General features: G+C 46.7%; 1 protein-coding gene across 1 annotated transcript in view; it reads right to left on the minus strand.

Moving 5' to 3' along the window:
• The window catches only part of SMOX (spermine oxidase), a 52,578-nt gene extending 37,283 nt beyond the window's left edge, over positions 1-15,295 (minus strand). The window contains exon 1 of the mRNA XM_054633040.2: positions 15,133-15,295. The gene's annotated coding sequence lies outside the window, so the exon portion shown is untranslated. The remainder of the gene's footprint in view (positions 1-15,132) is intronic.
• Between the last annotated feature and the right edge of the window lie 5,307 nt (positions 15,296-20,602).

Below are 20,602 nucleotides of genomic sequence, written 5' to 3' on the forward strand. Positions count from 1 at the left end.
TCTGGTCCCAAAAAGCTTCCCTTGAAGAAGATGGGAAATTTCCCCATGGGTTTGCGTACGACGATAAGAAATGTTTCAGTACCAAAGGAAAGAGAGTCTCCTCACTACAGACTGTCTGCACTCACCCCAGAGCAGCACAGAGCCCAGGGCAGGGGAATTCGGGTTGGGAAGTTCTTAGATCCTAAAGGCTGGGTTATGGCTGGCAGAGTGACTGTCTGGTCCCAAAAAGCTTCCCTTGAAGAAGATGGGAAATTTTCCCCATGGGTTTGAGTACGACGATAAGAAATGTTTCAGTACAAAAGGAAAGAGAGTCTCCTCACTACAGAATGCCTGCACCCAGGTAACCCAGAGATATCCAAAGGAATCAGTATTGCCATGGAAAATCTTTTATACAGGACCACATCCCTGCTGTAAAGTGACAGGAACAATTCTCCCCGCTGAGTGATTTTCCTCCTGAGTGCAGAATGGAGCAGAGAGCAGAAACAGCTCATGAATCATGGAATCACAGAATAATTGGGGCTGCAAGGGATCTTTAAAGGTCAAACGACACCAAAGACAAGAAGCAGAAGGGGGGGTGAGGAAAGAGATGAAAACACAACAATGACACCTTCACCTTTGCTCCCATCTTGTTGCAAACTTCAAAACAAAGCCCGAGGATGAAATTTTGTCTGGAGATTCCAACAGAAAACCTCCTCCAGTCGACTTCTTGTGCTTTGAGGTTTTAAGTGCCTTGCAGGTAAAGTGGAGCCTGGAGTGCTGTGGGATGCACTCCAGTGATGGATTACCACTGCTGCAAGGTGCCTTTCATTTCTCCCGACACACCTGAATTCAAAATGTTTCTTTTCTGTGACAATAAAGACATTTTACCAAAACAAAGGGAAGTTTACTTTAGTATTGATCCTCTGCATAAATTGTGCCTCAAACAGCTTCACAGAACTGAGATGAAATGTTGCTCAGAAAGAGAGTAATTAAATACCACAGGCTGAGGAAAGAAAAAAAAGATGTATTTTAGATCTAAGACATTTTTCAGAGAGCAGGAAGATTTGTCATCTGGTAAACAGTAGAAACTGTGAATTGGGACACTTGTGATTTATCTCTGCTTCCACAGCCTTCCCATGTGACTGCAGTAAAAGAGTGACAATCCTACCCATAACTTGCTCCAAATAAAGCACAATTTCAACGTGTTTAGGTGGGAGCTCATTTTATTCAGCACACCACGCTGGATCCTTTCGGTACCTCAGCTCCACCGAATGTAAAACAGCGCAAGCACCTGGCTGTGCCAGAAAAGCATTTCCACTAATGCCCTCTGAATGAAAAGGCATCAGTGTAAGGTATTAAATCCCCACCAGGACAGAGCTATGTGCAAGTCAGATGAGATAACAAGCCAGTAAATTTCAAATCACCACTTGCATCCGTCCCATAACTGCATGCTGAAATCCCTCCAGCTAGGCTGGCATGTTGGCAGGAAAAAAATTGTCATTTCTAAATTTAGCAGACACCTCAATCATTGTGTGATGCTTCAAAAGCAATGGAGATGTAAAGTGGAATTTGTAGGACACTATTTAAACTGAAATGAGAGCTCCGCTCACTGAGCAAAGGCTTTTCTTAATACCCTTCCTGTTTGGACAATTTGATCCACTCCTTTTTTTTTCCTCTACAACCACAAAGGTCTGTCCTGCAGTGAATGGATAGGCTTTTTTCTGGGATAACTTCCAGGTTAAAGAGAAAGGATTTACACTTGAATGAAACATAGGCACTGTATTTGGAAAATTTGTTTTGAAAACTTGGGAAGGAAGCAAAGCCTCCTTCATTTAAAAAGGGACTCAATTAACATTCTCCAACAAGTCTTCCTATCGAAAGGACAGTATTTGCTGGGGAACATGTGATCTGAAACTTGTTCTCCTCGCTCACAATGTTCCTTTCTGAAATACAGGGCACTGCTTTGGAGAGGCACGAGGATCTTTGCACAGCTTTCCAAAGGAACTGCCTGTCACAGGCCAAGCCTTGACTCCAGACATCAGATCTGCTGTGACTTAAGCTCAGGAAACTTAAAATAGTGCTTAACAACCCTAATGAAGACCTAGAGTGACACAATCCTTCTGTGGCTCCCTCTACAAGGACAGCTCATCCATGCTCAGCCATAAGGGTGAGATGAATCCACAGTGTCACAAATCTCACCTCCTCATTGTCCTGATTAAACACATTTTTAAAACTTTCTGCAAAGAACGCACTAGAGACCAACCAAGCAGGTGTTCTGCTTTTGAATTCCTGCATGTCTGGGTGTGGGTTTGATCTGTAGCAGGCAGGGGCAGACAGGACCACCCTAAGGGTTATCTTGGGTCTGAAAAACAATCCTGCAAGTGCTGGGCATGTCTAGAAATTGCCCACGCAGGAGGAAGAAAACAACCCATGCCATTATTTTTTTTCCAGATAAAGAAAGGGGAAAATGCTACTGATAGTTTAATATGCACTTTTATTTCTAAATTCCCAGATCAACTGCATATGACAGAGCCTTCTTCACTCTTTAATAAGTACAGGTTGAAGTCAAGCCCAACTCGAAGTTGATGATGGATTGAGTCCACGTCAATACCTAGCAGATTTGGATGGGAGATAGAGGCAATATTGGTGTGTATAGCTAAAGAAAACATGCTATCAACACATCCAACACTTTGGGGAGACCATCTGTAGCAGCCCACTCTCCTTCATTTCTCCTGGATGCCTCCAATTGCAGCATGACCCAGGCACAAGCAGCAGAAGGGAAGAGTTACCTGCAGCTACCCCCTACCAGTGCCTCAGAGGGACTACGTAAGCCAAACAAGGACACAGGCTCTCTCCAGAGCCTGTTCCAGGAATTTGGCTGCTGAGATGTGAGCTACCCTTTGGAAAAAAATACTGTTTTTCCCTGCTGATCATGCTTTTAGTGCAGGCACCAGACCAGGTGTGGACAACCATAAAAATTCTTCTGTATTCAGTGACTATTCTTTAGTTCCACCATCAGGGAGTTTGTCTACACCAACATGGACCAAACACCCCATGGCGCCTTCCCTTCATACAAAATAAAAGCAATTTAGGGTTCTGTTTTTAAATAACATTTTTCCATGGGAAAATCAGCAGGCTTTAAATTCACAGTACAGTGGAACAGTGTCCTCACACTTAACCCTTAGTGACAAGAACCTGACAAGTGCCTTGCTCTTCACAAACACAGATGTCAGGACAAAGCAGCAGAGAATCCTCTGTACATCCCATACAAACCAACCACAAGGTGCTCTGCACAGCTGGGAATGAGCTGCTCAGTGATAAACACACTTAATGGAGTTTACATTTCCTTAAGACACTTACAGATTAAGAGGTTGGCTCGTGTCTGTCCTGCCTGGCTACAGGCAGATGCTGGACAGCACAAGGTGAAGATACTTTTTCTATGAGGTTAAGCAAGAAATTAATGAAAAGCTGTAGGCACCTCACAAAGGATACAGGACCAAAAGCTGGGCTCAATTTGGGGTTTCTGTGAAAACACTCCACCAGTCCCAAGGGGATCCAGAAAAAAAATCGAGAAGACACAGTTCACAGTCACTCTCCCATCACCTTGAGCTAAAGATCCCCTTGGCAGATGCATCTTTTGCATTCAGAATTGTCCCTTGCAGATCCCTTCTCCTGAGAATAGAACAGGTGGTGACAACTCATGAAATGTGCTCATAACCACATCTACAAGAATCTGCCTTAGGTTTCATTGCACCTTTGGGAAGAGGCAACCCACTCCAAAGTTTAAAACTGGGTAACTGCAGTGACTGCATTTTTTTCAGGAAAGAAAGGGAACAGTATTTGATAATCAAACAGCTTCTCCTCTCCATGTACAGAGCTGTGGAAGCTTTCTGATCCTGTCCACTGTGATCTGCATGTGCTGGAAACAAGCTTTAGGACCAGCAACGTGCTGCAAAGTCCAGTATCACACAAACACACAGGATCCCTCTCTCTGTTCTGTCATGTTGGATTTAAAAACAGGTATTAAGTTATACCACACATTTTATTAAAAAGAAGTTAGAAAGGGATTTAACTACTAGCAAAACTGTGCTTTTGGAGGTGAAGTTGCCTGGCCAATATGGGTAAAGTCTGGAAGTCTCTGCGCTGGGACTCCAGCACTGATGTCAATGCTGCAGACACACAGAGCCTCTGCCTCAGAGAGTTACTGGGACTGAAGTGATGGGGACACAGCCCCATATTTACACCCCTGCCCCACTGTGCATCTTCTTGTGTCCATTTGTCACCGAGCCCATCTTCCCCTCCCTGCTCCAGAGCAGATTAAGCTTAATATACTTATGCAGTTGTGAAGTGTCCTGCCTATTATCCAATTAGGCAGCTAACGAGATCTGAGTACCAGCACGTAGGCACTGATAACTGCTGCCTGATAGCAGTACAGATTAGACACGTTCTTTATGTTCCCAGCCCTTGCACAAAAAGGCTTGGGATCCGTTCAAAGGCTGCTCCGAAGGCTGGATTCAGGTAATTGTTTAATTTTGTTTGGGATCCATAAACACATCACGTTTGTTTCCTCTTGATCTCCTGGAGCTGTCACAACTGTCCCGTTACAAAACTCCTGATCAAACTGGTGTGACTTGTTCAGTTGAATTTTCAGTGTGGACAGGGGCAGGTCTCATCACCTCTATGGTTCCTTCTAGCATCAGAAATCTATGGAGCAATAAAGGATCTGTGCATCACCAGGAAAAAATGTACAGGATTGATAAGGAGATACAGAAATACAATCTGTATTAGCTCTGATGCTGTTCCACATGACATTCCCATAAGATGCACCTAAGAAAACATTAATTAGATGTAATCAGCATAAAATGGCTGCATGACAGCATCTTTCTCAGAGCACAATTATCAAGGGTTTGTTATCTAACTGGGAGGGCACTGGAAAGCGGGTCCAGCCAGGCATAAGAGCTGTGTAATATTTTCATTACCAGTTGGGATGACAGACTGGAATGTATGGCCATAAACCCAAAAGATGATTCAGCTGGGAGGATTTGCAAGCACCAAGGTGTACAGATTTCAATTTCTAAATTATCTTCATGCACTGGTCCAATAATGACATCAGGAAATAATTAAGAAAGAGAAGCCCCAGGTACAAATACAAAACCAGGGAGCAACTCTATTCAGAAAGTCTCCAGAAAAGGCTCTTACAGGGTCAAGGCAAAATGGTGACACTCAACAATGTTCCACAGGTGCATGAAGGCAAAACCCAAGGGATGAGGCATGGGAAGCGCTCAGCTGTGCCTTGCAAAGTCCAGCCCTGAGCTGCTCACTGGAATGCTTTTGGGAACAGCAGACCTGAGAGAACCTTGTGGAGAAGAACAAAATTAAAAAACACCAGGCATGAGATTTAGCTGGATCCATTTAAGCCAGGGATGTTCCTAAGTTCTAGTGCAGGCAAGCAAGCAGGACACAGCCTAAGGGGAGACCTCTCCTTCCAAATCCAGTGGGAAAATTCAGAGTTTGGTTCCCTTGAATTGAACCCTCTGGCTTTAATCTCTGTTTTAAAACAAGATAACAGCTATCAATGTGGTGGAAAGAACAAGAGTCCAGAGCTTATCAACATAGAAAAATGGGGGGAAACCAACTGGATGGGTGAAACACACAGCTTTAACCTGACAGATAGGGATAGATGGGATATGGGGAAGAAATTCTTCCCTGGGAGAGTGGGGAGGCCCTGGCACAGGGTGCCCAGAGAAGCTGTGGATGCCCCTGGATCCCTGGAAGTGTCCAAGGTCAGGCTGGACAGGGCTTGGAGCAACCTGGGATAGTGGAAGGTGTCCATGGCAAGGGGTGGGACTGGATGGTTTTTATGGTCCCTTCCAACCCAAACCATTCTGTGATTCCATGACTCTTTGGTTCAAATTTGCTTGGATCAGAGCTGGAAAGGCAGCAGCCCACAGACTGGAACACGTGATGTGAGAGGGAATGAAGGAACAGGGGTTGTTGAACTTGGAGAAGAAATGGTGGTTAGTGGGGGATCCAGTTACTGTCTCTACTTAACTGAGGTTTACTGAGCAGATGGAGCCAGACTGGATGGCAGAAACCAAAGGACAAGGAGCAATGGGAATTACTGACAGCGAGGGAAATACTGATCAGACAGGAGGAAAAGACTCCTCACCATGAGGGCACAAAGCATGGCATCAACCTGCCACTCTTGACTAAAAAAAGTTCACAAGAAACCTACCTTTGATCCTGGCCCTGTCTGGAGCAGGAGGTCAGATGAGAGAGCCTCAAATCTCCTGTGCCACTTCACTTACTCTTCAGGTCTAAGAAATCTTTATCAAGGAACACTGGAAAAGGGATTTGGCCCAAGAGTCCACATCACTTTACACCTCTTCAGTGCTAGCAAGTACTTCAGACTCTAAAGCTGTCAATAAAATGTTTTCCACATGACTAAAGATCCCAGTGTCTGCAACTGACAGAGAAAAAAAGTAAGGAATGAAACACCAGAGCTTTCACTGCAATTGGAAAGAGAACAAGAGAAACTGGGGACTCACATTACACAAGTTATCATACAAAAACTCTGCAAGAACACTGAGGGATTCAAAGATACATACTGATAGCTCAAACAAAAAAAAAAAAAAAGCCAGACTGCTCCTCCCTACCTGCTCTTCCCACAGCAATAAACACAAGTCGATGCCAAAAGATGTTTCAGACCTGTCCAGACCAGCCTTCATTTTGGTGAAAGCTTCTTCAGTTGTCTCAGGACAAAGGCCCTATGTGTGCAGACAAACCTTTCACACACACATCCTACTCTCTCCCACTGAAAAGTATGATAGAGGTGTTAATAGATCCAGAGAAAATACCTGGAACAATACACACTGGCAGGTTTTGGGGTTTTTTCAAAAAAAAAAAAAAAATAAAGTGAAAGAGTTTACCTTAGCAAATAATGCTTCTAGTGCTGGCTGTTTTTTACATTTGAGTGCTACCTCTCAGAATAATCTTTTTACCAGCTATAGAAATGCATGAATAGCTGAGTCCTTCAGGGGAACAAAGGGACAGCAGGTACAAAATCAGATGCACAGAGTGTAATCACGGCAGGGAGGGAGAAGGGAAGGTCACTCCTGAGCTACAGCTGGCAGGACAGAGCAGCAAAGCACAATGGCTGAGCTGTGATCAAGCTGATCATGGGGAAAGCCTTGGTCAGGGCAGCTGGCAAGGACTTCCTTCACCTTAGAACAGCCAGGAATTATTCTGGAACAGTCAGAGATCCAGAACACATCCCTGTGGAAAAGACAGTGCTTGGGCAAGAAAAGCACATGCTCTGTTCTTATAGTTGGTAAAAAGACAAAGCCATAAAAAAACCTTCAATGACAAAACACTTCACCAGTGCTTTGTCCAAAACTAAAATGCATTAATCACACCCCAAAAGTCTACTTGAGAGTCACAAAATGGTGTTTGCTGGCTCAGTACATGCAGGTATCAGACACAGATCTCCAGGGAAGCTTTGGACAATGCAGCTCAAGGAAGACACGCACCAGAGATTCCCAAAGGCAGCTCCAGGGGACTGAACAGCTCACTCTGTACAGTAACAAAAGGGCAAGAGGGCAGCAATTCTCCACTGCTGCACAGAAATCAGAGTCAGAAACCAGGAAAATCTTGGTAATGGCAAGAACAATGTCAGAATTTCTAGGATCACCCAGGGACGATGAGGAAAGTCCATCGCTGGAGGCTTTTAACAACTGCTTTGGACAAACATCTGCTGGGAAAGTTTGGATAGATCTGACCCAGCCTTGGGGCAGGAGGTCAGATTAGACAACTTAAGGTCCCTTCCCGCCCTGCAGCTCTTTCCTTGTAACAGCAATGTGACAACAGAACACGTCAGCAGCAGCCCCAAATCCCACAACCCCACCCAATATTTCCATCATACATTGGAGAAACACTGGAAGATCCCACGTGCAGCAGCTGCCTGTTCCCACATGGTACCTTCTCCCTCCACTCCTGGAGGAGCAATACAGGGAGAACACAAAGAGCTGGACTCAGAACAGACACAGGAAGAGGAGCTCCCCAGCACAGCCTTCCCAACAACACAGTCCCTCTCACATGGGACATCATCCCACAGCAGCATGAGGACATTTACTAACAGGAGCCCATCCCCATTATCCCTCCCATTTGCCCCCTTCCCATCTCACCCTGCAGTCTGAGCAGTTCTCCCTTTCTTCTTCTCTTTAGGCCCTTCTTCTGCTCCTCCCTGGAGTATTTTCATGTGTAAGATCATCAAGACTGGATCCCTGCCCACCACAGCCCTGGATCCCACCCCAAGGGAATCAGGGAACAAAAAGATTAATGACCCAGTGCTTCACGCCAAAGCCCACGGTCACACTCAGCCCTTTGTCCAGTTCTCTCAAAGGCCAAACAGAGACACCAGATGCCACTGGGGCAATGGTGTGAGCTGCCCACGACTAGAAAAGGACATTTAATTTAGTCTGCTGGGAGGGAGGACTTTATGCTCCTGCAAGCATTAATGAATGGCACGAAGTGTCCTGTGGGGTCAGAGCATCCATGCAGCAGAGTAAAAACTCTGAAGTACCAATCTTTGTCTCAGGGTTAAAGCTCGACTTATCAAGCAGTTTTAACAATTTTTGCTTTCTTGTGTGCCCCCCCACAATCCTCTTGGCTCATTCTTGAAAATTGAAAGTCAACCTCCAAGCTCTGTCTATGGAACAACAAGGGAGGAAGGTGACAGAAGTGGTCCCAAAGAGAAATATTAACAGGTGTGAGTGTTTTAGGAGCACATCCCAGCTATGACCACACGTGTGTGTGTGTTTGTCAGCACACCCTGGCACATCTGAGGGCACAGTTATGCAATCCCAGAAAACCTAGATCCCAGTTTGTACTGTCCTTAAAGGACAGCCCTGACTGTACGTGTAGTGCTGACAGCATCAGTCACGGGACAGGCCAGGGATTGGATCCAAATAAAAAATAACCCCATAAAAATAACAATCTTCTGCCAGGGTGTGTGGGCTCCCTGACCAAGATCTCACACCCACAGTCAAAGAGAACATGCACAGGAATAGGATGACTCCTTTTCCTAGAAGTAGCATCTTTAATCTGTGTAAGTGACCCGTCAGCCTGTGCTCTGACTGCTGGAAAAGAGTTATGCAAGAGAGGAAACAAACAGTAGGAGACAGGACAGCTCAGAGAAAACATCTCAGGGCAGCTCCACTCCTAAAGCCAGGCTCTTGCAAAACAACCCTCGTGCCAGCTTGCCAGGCTTTCCCAAAGGCTCTGTGAGCTGCAGGAGTTCAACCAAAGGATCTGCACATCTTCCTGGCAGAGTCCGCTGGGATCACAACGGTGGCTGATTTCAAAAGGGAAAATCCTGTTAGAAGAAGGCTGGAGATCAAAGCAGGAGGTTACATCTATATCCTGGAACATGCATCCCATGGGACAGGAGAATTTTTAATTCAGTTTCAGACTAAATACTCATCCAACAGAAACAGGTGAGTCCAATTGAATGTTGCACCTGTGTAACCTCTTTGGGAGAAAATCCATTCCCCACTTGCCCTGAAAAATTAATTCAACTGAACCAACCCTTATAAAGGAAAATAAACTCCTCCTTTCCTCTGTAATTCCCAGTTTAGGGATAGGCTAGGACTATCTGTTTCACCTAGCACAATGCATTTTCTGCCTACATCAGCTACAAGGGAGCTTGAGTAAGTACTCCACAACACAAATGATCCAAAACCAACGTGCTTTTTCTTCCCCCTTCTCAAAATGTGCCAACATCACCATATCCTGTCCAATGTTTCAGTCATTCCGAGCGTGCCAGCAACCTACACTACTCCATGCCACTCAGCTCAATCTAGAGGACACACTTAGGAAAATCTGGCATTATCAAGAATAATGAATGGTGAAGAAATGAATAACTACATATCCATTCTTCAACAGTTATCTACATCTATTTGGTTTTCTACATCATCAGCCAGGAAAACAAATATTTTCTTTATTTCTTAAAAGGTAGTTCCTGCCTTTGAACTCAGTAAGTACAGACGCACACACTAAAAGTGGAATTAAATGAACTTTTCAAGCCATTATAAAGGCTTTGCAGCAGCCCTTGAAAGACCTATTGGATAAAAGAAATGAAAGTTACCAAACCAAAACTTCCCTACAAGCTGGAGTTGCCTGGGTTTACATCAGTTCAGCTCTTTAGGGCCCTCCACAGCTGAAATCTCCTCACTCCCTTTGTGGCATTGATCTCTTCTGTGGCCCCCAGTCCTCCCTCCATCCTTCTACTCCAGGAAGTGAGGGAAACGTGGTCTCACAGCATGATGTGGAAAACTGCCCCAAAGAGGGAATATCCAACAACAACCCTGTGTAAATCACTACTCTGGGGCTGCAAAATCTGCCTCCCTCAGACCCAGCAGGCTGCCAGCCACCATCACTTGGAATCAGAGAGCACCAACAATAAGTGCCTTGTTTAACTGAGACTTTAAAGCAGGGCTTGGTAGCAGAGAACTACCCGAGAATAGCTCAGGGATCAAACTCCAGCAGGAAAAGCAGGGAGGGGCTTTTTCACCCCTCTTGCATTACATTCCTGCCGCTGAGCTCATCACCTTCAGAGCAACCCAGGCCTCCCTCAGAGCCAAACCACTCCTGCTGCATCCTTACAATTTCCCTTCCATCCCATCCTTGCAACCTCACAGCCCCAGCCCCAACACATCACAAAACAAAAACTTCAAGTCACCGTGAAAAATAACACCAAAACTGCACTTAAAACCAAGGGCATGATTAAAAGTCACCAAACACCACCACATTCACAGCATTTAAAGATTTCCAGAGGAAAAGATCACCAGAATATCGAGCATATCTCCCAGAGCAAACGTCCTTGTCACGCTGCTGCTGGGTTCAGACAGAAATACATTGTTATAAAAACCCTGTGTGCTGTGTTATCCACAGCTCAGGGCTGCTGAATGAATCACAGAATGGTTTGGGCTGGAAGAGACATTAAAAATCATCTTGTTCCCATCCCCTGCCATGGGCAGGGACACCTTCCATGATCCCAGGTTGCTCCAAGCCCTGTCCAACCTGGCCTTGGACACTTCCAGGGAGGGAGCAATCACAGCTTCTGTGACAGGGCTTCATCACTGCCTGACTAAAGAGCTCTTTTCTAATATCTAATCTCAAAGTCCCCTCTGTCAGTGGAAGCCATTCCCTCTTGTCCTGTCACTCCAGGCTCTTATCCAGAATCCCTCTCCAGCTCTGTTGGAGCCACTTCAGGCATTGGAAGATGGTCAAAGGTATCCCCAGAGCTTTCTCTTCTCCATGTGGACAGCTCTGCAGCCCTGCACTGTTGTTCCTCCAGCCTGCAGCCCTATCCCAGGGCCTCTCAAGGGCACTGGTTCTCATGGAAACACAAAAACAGGACCTCAGACTGAGGTTCCTCCAAAGCCACTCTCCACACACCAATGTGCTCCTCAGGTGCCACCATGCTCATGGTGGTAACTGGAGTTGCCACGAAGATTTATTTTCCAAGTGGTTCATATTCCCACCCATGGTATTTCTGGAATCTTTTGTTAAAACAAGAAGAAACCACTGAAATTTCAGATTATAAAAAGGAAAAAAAAATAGGATAGCTTTTCAACCAATTTCCACAGTGACTTCTATAAATTCAAGATTTATTACAACGCACACACCCACGTGCCCTCAACATAGAGCAAGGAATGCCCGGACACAGCAAAGCCAACACAGCAACAGAGCCAATGAAAATGGAACACAGCATCAAGGTAGCTGAAAATGTTCATGTTCCCTCAACAGGAAGACAACAGTGATTGTAACAGAGTCTGGAAGCACCATAAAGGTGGCTTTGAAGTGTCATTTGTAAAACTATTTGTGTCCTAGGATCCCATAATTTGATGAATTGGCTGCTTTTGGGGTTTTTTATGGTTATTATTATTTTTATGGCTTTTATTCCCTATTCTCATGGTGGATTACCATCTCTCTCCCACTTTACTGCTGTGCTTAGATCAGTTTTTGCATGCAAGCAGAGCAGGACAGATCCCTCAGCCACATCTTAAAGCCAGAGGTTTAGACTCTGCAGAGAAAGAAGAATTCAAATCCATTCTTCACCCACATCAATTCCAAGAGGAGATCTTTACAGCCCTTTTATTTATTATTTACCACCCTAACACAATGTTTTAGCTCACCAACAGAACTAAAAAAAAATATCAGTTATTTAATTTCCATAGACTTGACTTCATTAACTTCTGGAGAGGACTAATGTTTGTGGCCAGTGGGAAAGGGTATTTCTACATTTTTCCATTTTCTGGTCTGTTAATTACAATTACTGAGAGAAGGAGACAGCGGTGAGATTTGTGAAACACAGCAGGCTGCATTTTTAATACTTTTGAAAAAAAACAAGAGAAAATAATATCTCTCTTTTTTGTACAACCCAATCATGCAAAGTAATTCCACATACTTCAGAAGTCAGCATCACAATTTTCCTTAGACACTCACTTGGGCCAGCAGGAATTTAGTTGGAGAACCTCAGATTTGATTAGAAGGGATTACTTTTCAGTGAGATGACAGGAACAGAAAACATGAAAGGATGGAAGTGGGGTTGAGAGGCAGGCAGATACACTCTGGGGCTGGTAATGAGATGTAGGAATACTCCTCCAAGCTTCTGAGGCAGGGACGGGCAGGGGTCCGATAGCTTTTGAGGATGGATGAGTGAGGAAAACCCAAATTACACTACTTGTCTAAGGTGGAGGTCAGTAAAAGCACCATCACACCTCTTGGATGCTGTAGGGAGCCCAGAAACCACGTCTGCTGCTTGCAATGAATGTCAACAACTTGACAGAGCTCTCCAAACTCTACCTCAGCCCCTCCAGTGCCACCAAGTCAACTGAGATTCCTCCACTCCAGAAAAACGTGGAGTTTCACAGACACTACAGCTGACTTGTGACACTTTGATGGGAGAGACATCACAACAGGGAGAAAGCACTTCCAGCTCAAAGCAGAGAGGGACAGCCACGAGTGCCAGCAGCAGGGCTGAGGACACGGGACCCCAGGACACGTGCAGAGTGTTTGTGGTGTTCCAGCCACACGCTCCAGCGTTTCGGGGCAGCCTGGCACAAAGAGGAACAGCTCCAGAGCTGCTGTTCCACAGAGCCAAAGGATGGAAAGGGATAAACGACCACAAAACCCAGCATTTTTAGCATTTAAAGACCTCTACACGCCCTTCCACACACAGCTGAGCGAAAATACCAGCTGGATGCTGCTCCAAAGCCAAAGAAGCCCAGGTAAACGTTTGATCAGCCACACAATGATTCGGATCCAGGCACTGAGTCAGACCCAAGCCTGTTGGGTTTTTTGCCAGCTCAGCAGTCATCCAAACAGGCTTCCTAGTCTGGCTACCCACTCCACAACAGTGGCACGAGGGAAAGGCAGCGCTGGTTTTTTTTAGAGGCAAAGCCAGCTGAAACCACAGAGCTTACTACTCCCTAAAAAACACAGTACATCTGTTCCACAGCAGTGCCACAAAAGATTAGTAAGTGCTGGCCTAACAATCTGGAAAGGGAAAAGGACCTAGGAGAGCAAAATGTTATCACTAAGTCAATAAAACAACATCTGCAAAGGACTGAGAACATAACAGCATTCTTGCACAACACACAGAAATGCTCCTGGGCTGATTTCTTGGTCTCCACTAAACCTGTCTGGTAACTCTGGGAACTGAACTGCCTCGTACAGGCTACGGGAAAAGTGGATCAGCAGGGTGAGCTAAGGACAGGGCTCTGGGCTCGACTTTGTTTGTGCAGGATCACAGAGGGGACGTGTGTTAGGCGATATATATGGTTTCACTTTTATGTAAAGCTCGTGTTTACATCTAATATATCAGGCAACTACAGCTGGTCCCAAAACTAGGTTTGAGACAGCATGACTATAATCCACAGAAAGCAGGATTGGGATGAGGAGAGCAAGGATGCAGCAGAGCAGCTCTGTGTACGGGGTTGAGAATGTAAATAAAAGATTTGTTTTGAGTTTCTGGAACTGACAACCGGCTTTGTGCATTTCACTACCAGGCATTCGTAACTAATCCCTCATCTACCACACCGATCTCAAAGACGGAGCAATTCCGCATGAATCGATGGATTCGACTGAAAGCGGCGGTGTGAGCCGCCAAGCCCCCGGTAGTGTAACAGCTTTGTATAAACATGAAAACAGCAGAAACACAAACAAGCCGGGAGCGAGCCTTCGCCGCTCGTCATCCGCATCCCCAGCACGGTGACTTCCCCACCGGGAACCGAACCTCTCGGTGTCATCGCCGGGAACGCCGAGGCGGGGAATGCGGAGGAACGCGCGGACCCGTGTCACATGCGGGAGATTCACCGACATCAACACACGGCAGGGGGAGGAAAAAAAAAAACCACCCAAACCGCCCCAAAATCCCAACACAACCGTGCGTGTTCCGCCCTTAGCGAGAGAGCGATCCCTTCTCCCACGGTCCCCATAAAAAGCGGCAGGGATGACACCTGCTCTGCACCTGGGCTGGGGTGTCGAGGGGTGGAGGAATGAGGGTCAGCAAATTCCTGAGGGGTGGTTTGGGGTGCGTGGGATGGGGCACAGCGAACGTCCCCTGGAGTAGTCTAAGGAGGTGAAATTGTGGGATGGGGCACGGGGAACGGCCCCTCAGGGCGGTGCGTGGGATGGGGCGCAGGGCTGGCTCCTCCGGGGTCATGTGTGGGATGGGGCACCGGGCTGGCTCCTCCGGGGTCATGTCAATATCTCCCCCATGTGTGGGACGGGGCACCGGGCTAACCCCTCAGGGTGGTGTTTGGGATGGGGCACCGGGCTAACCCCTCAGGGTGGTGTTTGGGACGGGGCACCGGGATCGGCCCCTCAGGCAGGTGTGTGGGACGGGGCACCGGGAGCGGCCCCTAGAGCGGCTCGGCGAGGAGGGCGTGGGACGGGTCCCGGCTCTGTGCCCCCAGACAAAGCCCCCGCCCTCTCCCCGCCGCTGCCCGGGCGCTCTGTGCGGGAACGGAGCCGGGCAGCCCCGCCGAGGCGGCACCGGCCCTCCCGCCGCAGGTGCGGGCTGAGGGGGCCGAGGGGACCCTGCCAGGGGACGCTCCGAGGGGACCGGGGCCGCCGCCCGCCGCGTACCTCTCTGTGCGGTGCCGGAGGGGACTGTCGGGGTCGGGGCGCCCGCCCGGCTCTCGCCTCGCTGCCTCCCGCGGCTGAGCGGCTCCCGACGCGGCTGAGCGGCGGCTGCGGGCACTGCGGGCCGAGAACCAGCGCCGGCCTGTTTTCCAGCCGCCTCCCCTGCGGCCCGCCCCGGCTCCGCCTCGAGCATCCCCCGCCTCCTCCTCCTCCTCCTCCTTTTTCCCCTTCTCCGCCTCCGCCTCCTGCGCCGCCTCCTCCGTCCCGTTCCTGATCTTGGGCGACTCGAACGTGGAACTCTAAAGATATCGGCGCCTGTTTGGTGAAGCAAGCGTGTTAAAGCTACTTTTCTTCCAAAGCGAGACGGGTCTTTTTCACCTTTTGCGATTGGTGCTGTACTTTAAGGCTGCTTTGATACCCCCGCTCCGGGGCGTTCACCAAACTACAAAGCGGACCCAGTGTGGAAAATAACTTCATTCCTGCACGAGTTTTTTCCTATTCCTGTCCAGACAATGAAATTAATCTCATCGGAGTCCACCTCACAATTAAAGCCCAGCCTGTGGTCTAGAAAAACACAGCCCTCCAAAGTCCTACCCAAATACCGTCACAATTTCTTATCTCTCACCATCTGGTTTCTGCCACTCACTGATACCAGTGTTCACGCAGTTGCACGGGGTAGTATGACATACTGGAAAAAAAAAAAGTTATAGAAAATCAAAAATAGGCGTAGCTTTAAACTTTTCAGCTTGAAGACTCCTAAAAGCTAGCAAAGGACCTTCTCCTATATATATACATATATATATATATAAACACTATAATATATAATGTATATACAATGTTAACATATTTATACATAATACATATATGTACTCTATATATACTATAATACATATTTATATGTATATTTATGAAAAATAAAAATTATTTATATATATATATATATATATATATATATATATACATATCTGGAAATGTTCAAGATCAGTTTGGACAAAGCTCTGAGCAACCTGGTCTAGTGGAAGGTGTCCCTGCCCATGGCAGGGGGTTGGAACAAGATGATCTTTAATGTTCCTTCCAACCCAAACCATTCTGCAATTCTGTAAATAATAGGAATACTCTTAAGTGGCTCTGGGCACAGAGCCTGTGCCATGGAGGCTTCTTCCAAATGGAGGGGAAAGCCAAAACAATCCAGTCACAGTTTGGGAGTTGGCACTCAGAGCCCTAAAGCAAAGGGAAGACGTCCCTGTTCCTTCTGAATTTGATGCTTTTCATGCAGCTGCAGGGTAAAAGTCTCCTCTCCAAGCAGCAGCCCCATAAACACAGGTTTTATTAAATTACAGCTTCTTTCCAAAAAAAAGTTTGTGACCAGGATTGAGCAGTGTGTAACTCACGGGATGCGGGTCCACCATGGAGCTGGAGCACTCAGACATCCCGCAGCCTTCCCATTAAACGCTGGCTGAAATTGCTTTTGGATGCCTGGACGGAAAGTCTGGAGGAAAGACTGTGCCTTGGATGGAAATCAGTCATGTCTGCACGCTGCCTTCAAGCATTTTAAGGTTTTATAAAACACGCTCAGCCGCCTGCCAGAGGTTTGCACCTGCACAGCTGGGCTGAGGCTGCTGAGCCAGCCAAAACATCTGGGGAAAACAGCAAGAATAACGTGGATTTGGGGTTCCCAGCTTCCCTCAGATATCAGACAACTGTGCAAAACTTTTCAATTTCATATGTGCAGCACTTGTAGGCTGTTTTTCTCCAGACCCTGAGCTTCCCTGACTGCCCTTCAGTGCTGCCATCACCACTGGACTTAAAACCCTTCAAAGCCCCTTAAAGTGCCCAGATGCTGAAGCCACTGTAATGTTTGACAGTCAGTATAGGACAAGGGACAATATAAGAAGGATATAAAGCTTTTAGAGAGCATCCGAAGGAGCAGCATGAAACTGGGGAAGGCTCTAGAGGGAAAGCCTTACAAGGGGTGGCTGAGGTCCTTTGGTTTGTTCAGCTGGAGACTGAAGAGAGGCCTCACCATGGTCTGCAGCTTCCTTAGGAAGGGAAGCAGAGAGGCAGCTCTGATCTCTGCTCTCTGGTGACCACTGACAGGGCCCAAGAAAATGGCATGAAGCTGTTTCAGGGGGAGTTTAGCTGGATATTAGGAAAAGGTTCTTCCCCCAGAGGGTGCTGGGCACTGCCCAGGCTCCCCAGGGAATGGGCACAGCCCCAAGGCTGCCAGAGCTCCAGGAGAGTTTGGACAACACTCCCAAGGACAGGATGGGATTGTTGGGGTTCTCATGTGCCAGAGGGACCAGAAATTGGACTGGTTAGTCCTGGTGGGTCCTTTCCAACTCAGGATATTCTATGATTCTATGGCCACATGCTGTTTGGGATGTGGTTTGTGAGCCTGCCAGCCATCGGGGTGGCTGTCCCCATGCAGCACACCCCAGGAGCCAGCCTGTGCCTGGTGGTGGGCTCTGCCCTCCCACACCTGCCTCTCTGGGTCTCCACCAAGCCTACAGAGAGAAGCAGAGCTTTGCAAATTAAAGGACTTCAGGGAAATGATCCATATCCCTGTTCTAAGCAGCTCTATCTGGAAACAGAGGAATTGGCAATGAGGCTGGAAAGAGCAGCCTTTCCCACCAGACCTGACAAAGTCAGAGGTGATAAGGAAATAGGGACAGTTGGATGGTCTAGCTTGGAGAACCTTATCTGCAGGGGATGGAAGAGAAGCCAGGATTTCCTGCCTGGAGTCCTCAGCATCTCTCAGAGCAACACCTGCCCCTCAGGGCTGCCTCAAATCCAGGCTGTGGTTTTTTTTGTAGGCAAAGAGGAGCCACGAATGACAGACTGGTGCCCCCTGTACCCACAGGAAAGCTGAACCATGAGGGATGCTCGTCATGCAGCAGCTGGGAAAGCTGGGGAGCCAATTCCTACTGAATGGCACCTCTATTTCCTCCCCAGCAAATAAACAACTGTGCTGCAGGGCTGCACCAGCTCTGAGCTCGCCTGGCTGCAATGCGAAGGATTTGAGCTAAATCTAGAAAGCTCTGGGTATTAGGAGTCCCCTGGGCTCTACCCTCTTTCTCCAGTTTAGATTTGGCAACAGAGCCAGCCCTAAACCTTAGGAATGCTTGGGAGGCGTTTTAAGGGTAGACAGAAATGCAATTACCTGTGGGAAAATAAAGCTAAAATACCTTGCAAGCCCATGTTTAATACAGTGTTCGATGGATTAAGGATGAGTAATTGACAGATAGGACTAAGGCTGGTGCCTTTTGCAGACAGTAGTCCCAAGGAAATTTGATGAAATCCTAAAATCAGCATTTTTTATGCCTTTGACATTTGTTTTCTATAAGCAGACCACACAGTGAATCAAGCATCTTTCCTGGGGAGCACTCTTGAAGGACAGGTTTATGACTGAAATGTAAAACAAATGGTAAAAGTCTGGAGAGCCTAACCTAAAAAACCAGGGAGGACAAAGCCCTCGTGCAACACACCTGAAAAGATTTCCCAGAGCTGCAATCCAGAGATATAATCAATGTGAAGAAAGAAAAGTGAAGGATTGCCTGGAAGGTCTCTTCTTGGAAGGGTTTTTTGCACCACAGAATGGACAGAAATAGCTCAGATCTCATGTCCTTCAACCCACACCTTCAGATGGGGAAGGAATTCCAGAAAACAAATGAGAGAGCTCACGGTGGGCACAGGGAGGTGGGAGGGTACCTGGGCACTCTGTGAAGTTGTATTTCTGGGTTTGGGCAGGTTTGAAGTCTGGCCAAGGAGATCTATTGGATTGACTGATCCTGCTGCTTTTTTTTTTTTTCTGCCAGGTAAAATAATGACTTAAAGCCATTAAGTGATTGTTCTTAAGATTTCTATTGACCAACATAATGCCCCATTCCTAGAACTGTCAGATGAGATGAGTATTAAGCCTGGCATGCAGCTTTTTTCAGAAAAAAAATAAGGATCCAGCTGGCTGGAAAATAGAGCAGAAGCAGCAGATAAAATCAAGCAGCCCAGAGTATCCCTCTTTGCTCCAAACACCACATTCCTGATGTTTGGCATGAAAAGGTTTTGCCTTTTACTGTTGTTACACAGCATTTTTCATCCTCAGATTAAAAAATGTTGGGGAAAGTGCTGTTATCTACTTGAAATCAGGAATCTCAGTACAAAGACCCCCCAATATGAGCCACAGGGTGTGCTGTGCTTCAGAGATTCCCCAATCTTGCCAAGATTTGGCTTTGGCACTAGGAGTGTGTCTGCAGTGAAAAGGCCTCATGAGTTTGGGTCAAGTTTTTGGGGGGATCCACTTGCACACTGACATCTGGCAGAACCCTCATGAAGTTAAATTATGACTTGAACAGAAAATCTGTAAGTCAGGAAAGGGGTTTCCAGTTTTCTAAGCCAGGAATTATTATCCTAAGGGTACCTGGGTACTGATTTTGGCTCTTGCTCTGGGCAGGGTGACACACAGTGACAAAGCTGCTTGTGTTTCCTCAAGAAGGACGCCACGTACAGCCTGAAAAAATTACCTGTGTTAAATAACTACAGCACCCCCAAACAAGCCCAGCTGGCTTTTCCATCCTCTGCACTGTTTGTTTACTAGAGAGAGACTAATCCCTTTTACCTGCAAAGCAAACTTACCATGAAAGCCCTCATATAATGCTTTATTATCTTTCCATCCGTCCGTAATACAGAATTTCCATGATTCATTCACCCACTTGAGGAACACTTGAGCACTCAAACAAAAACATACATTCCCAGGAGGAAAAAAAAAATAAAACAAACCCATGTCCGGTGCAGGAGACAGAAACATTCTAACATAAATACAAAATCCCACCAGAAATTCTATCTGAAGCAAGGCTCTGGCTCACAAGCACAACAAGGAAGGACAGAGATCAAACAGTATTGCCTCTTGTGGGTGTTTTTCCCCTTTTCCTCACAATCCCCTGACAATAAGTCAATTAAAGGTTTTACCAAGACTACAAAGGGAACCTGAAAGCCCAGCAGCCTCCCTTTGAAAGTAAATTCAGGCTACAGGCAGTTTCAAAAGTCAGAGAGTCTGCCCTTTGCTGAAAAAGCCTTTGTGACCTTCCAGTCATCCCAGTGTAGCTGCAGCAGTTCATGGGAATGAGTAACAATGACCTTTGCTATTTGACAGGCTGTCCAAGTGACAGGGAGCTCTCTCATGAATATTTCCCCTTGATGATGAACAATCTGGACACAGAACAAACCCCCAGCTCACCTTTGTGGTTAGCAATAAAACTGGACCAGGTGAGAAGGAGAAATTCCCCTCCCATGTTTGTTCATCCTTATTCCCTTCTAGGAAGGCAATTTCTGGAATGAGACTGCTCAAGCAATAATTTCTTCTAATGTTCTGAGAGCTACAGGCTTTGACACTTTCCTACATGGATTTCTAGAAGGATATAGCTGCTGAGAAAAGTATCCAATCTCAACAATAGGAAAAAAATCCATGTGTGGAAGATCC

The sequence above is a fragment of the Agelaius phoeniceus genome, chromosome 4 (assembly GCF_051311805.1).
Source record: "Agelaius phoeniceus isolate bAgePho1 chromosome 4, bAgePho1.hap1, whole genome shotgun sequence".
NCBI lineage: Eukaryota > Metazoa > Chordata > Aves > Passeriformes > Icteridae > Agelaius > Agelaius phoeniceus.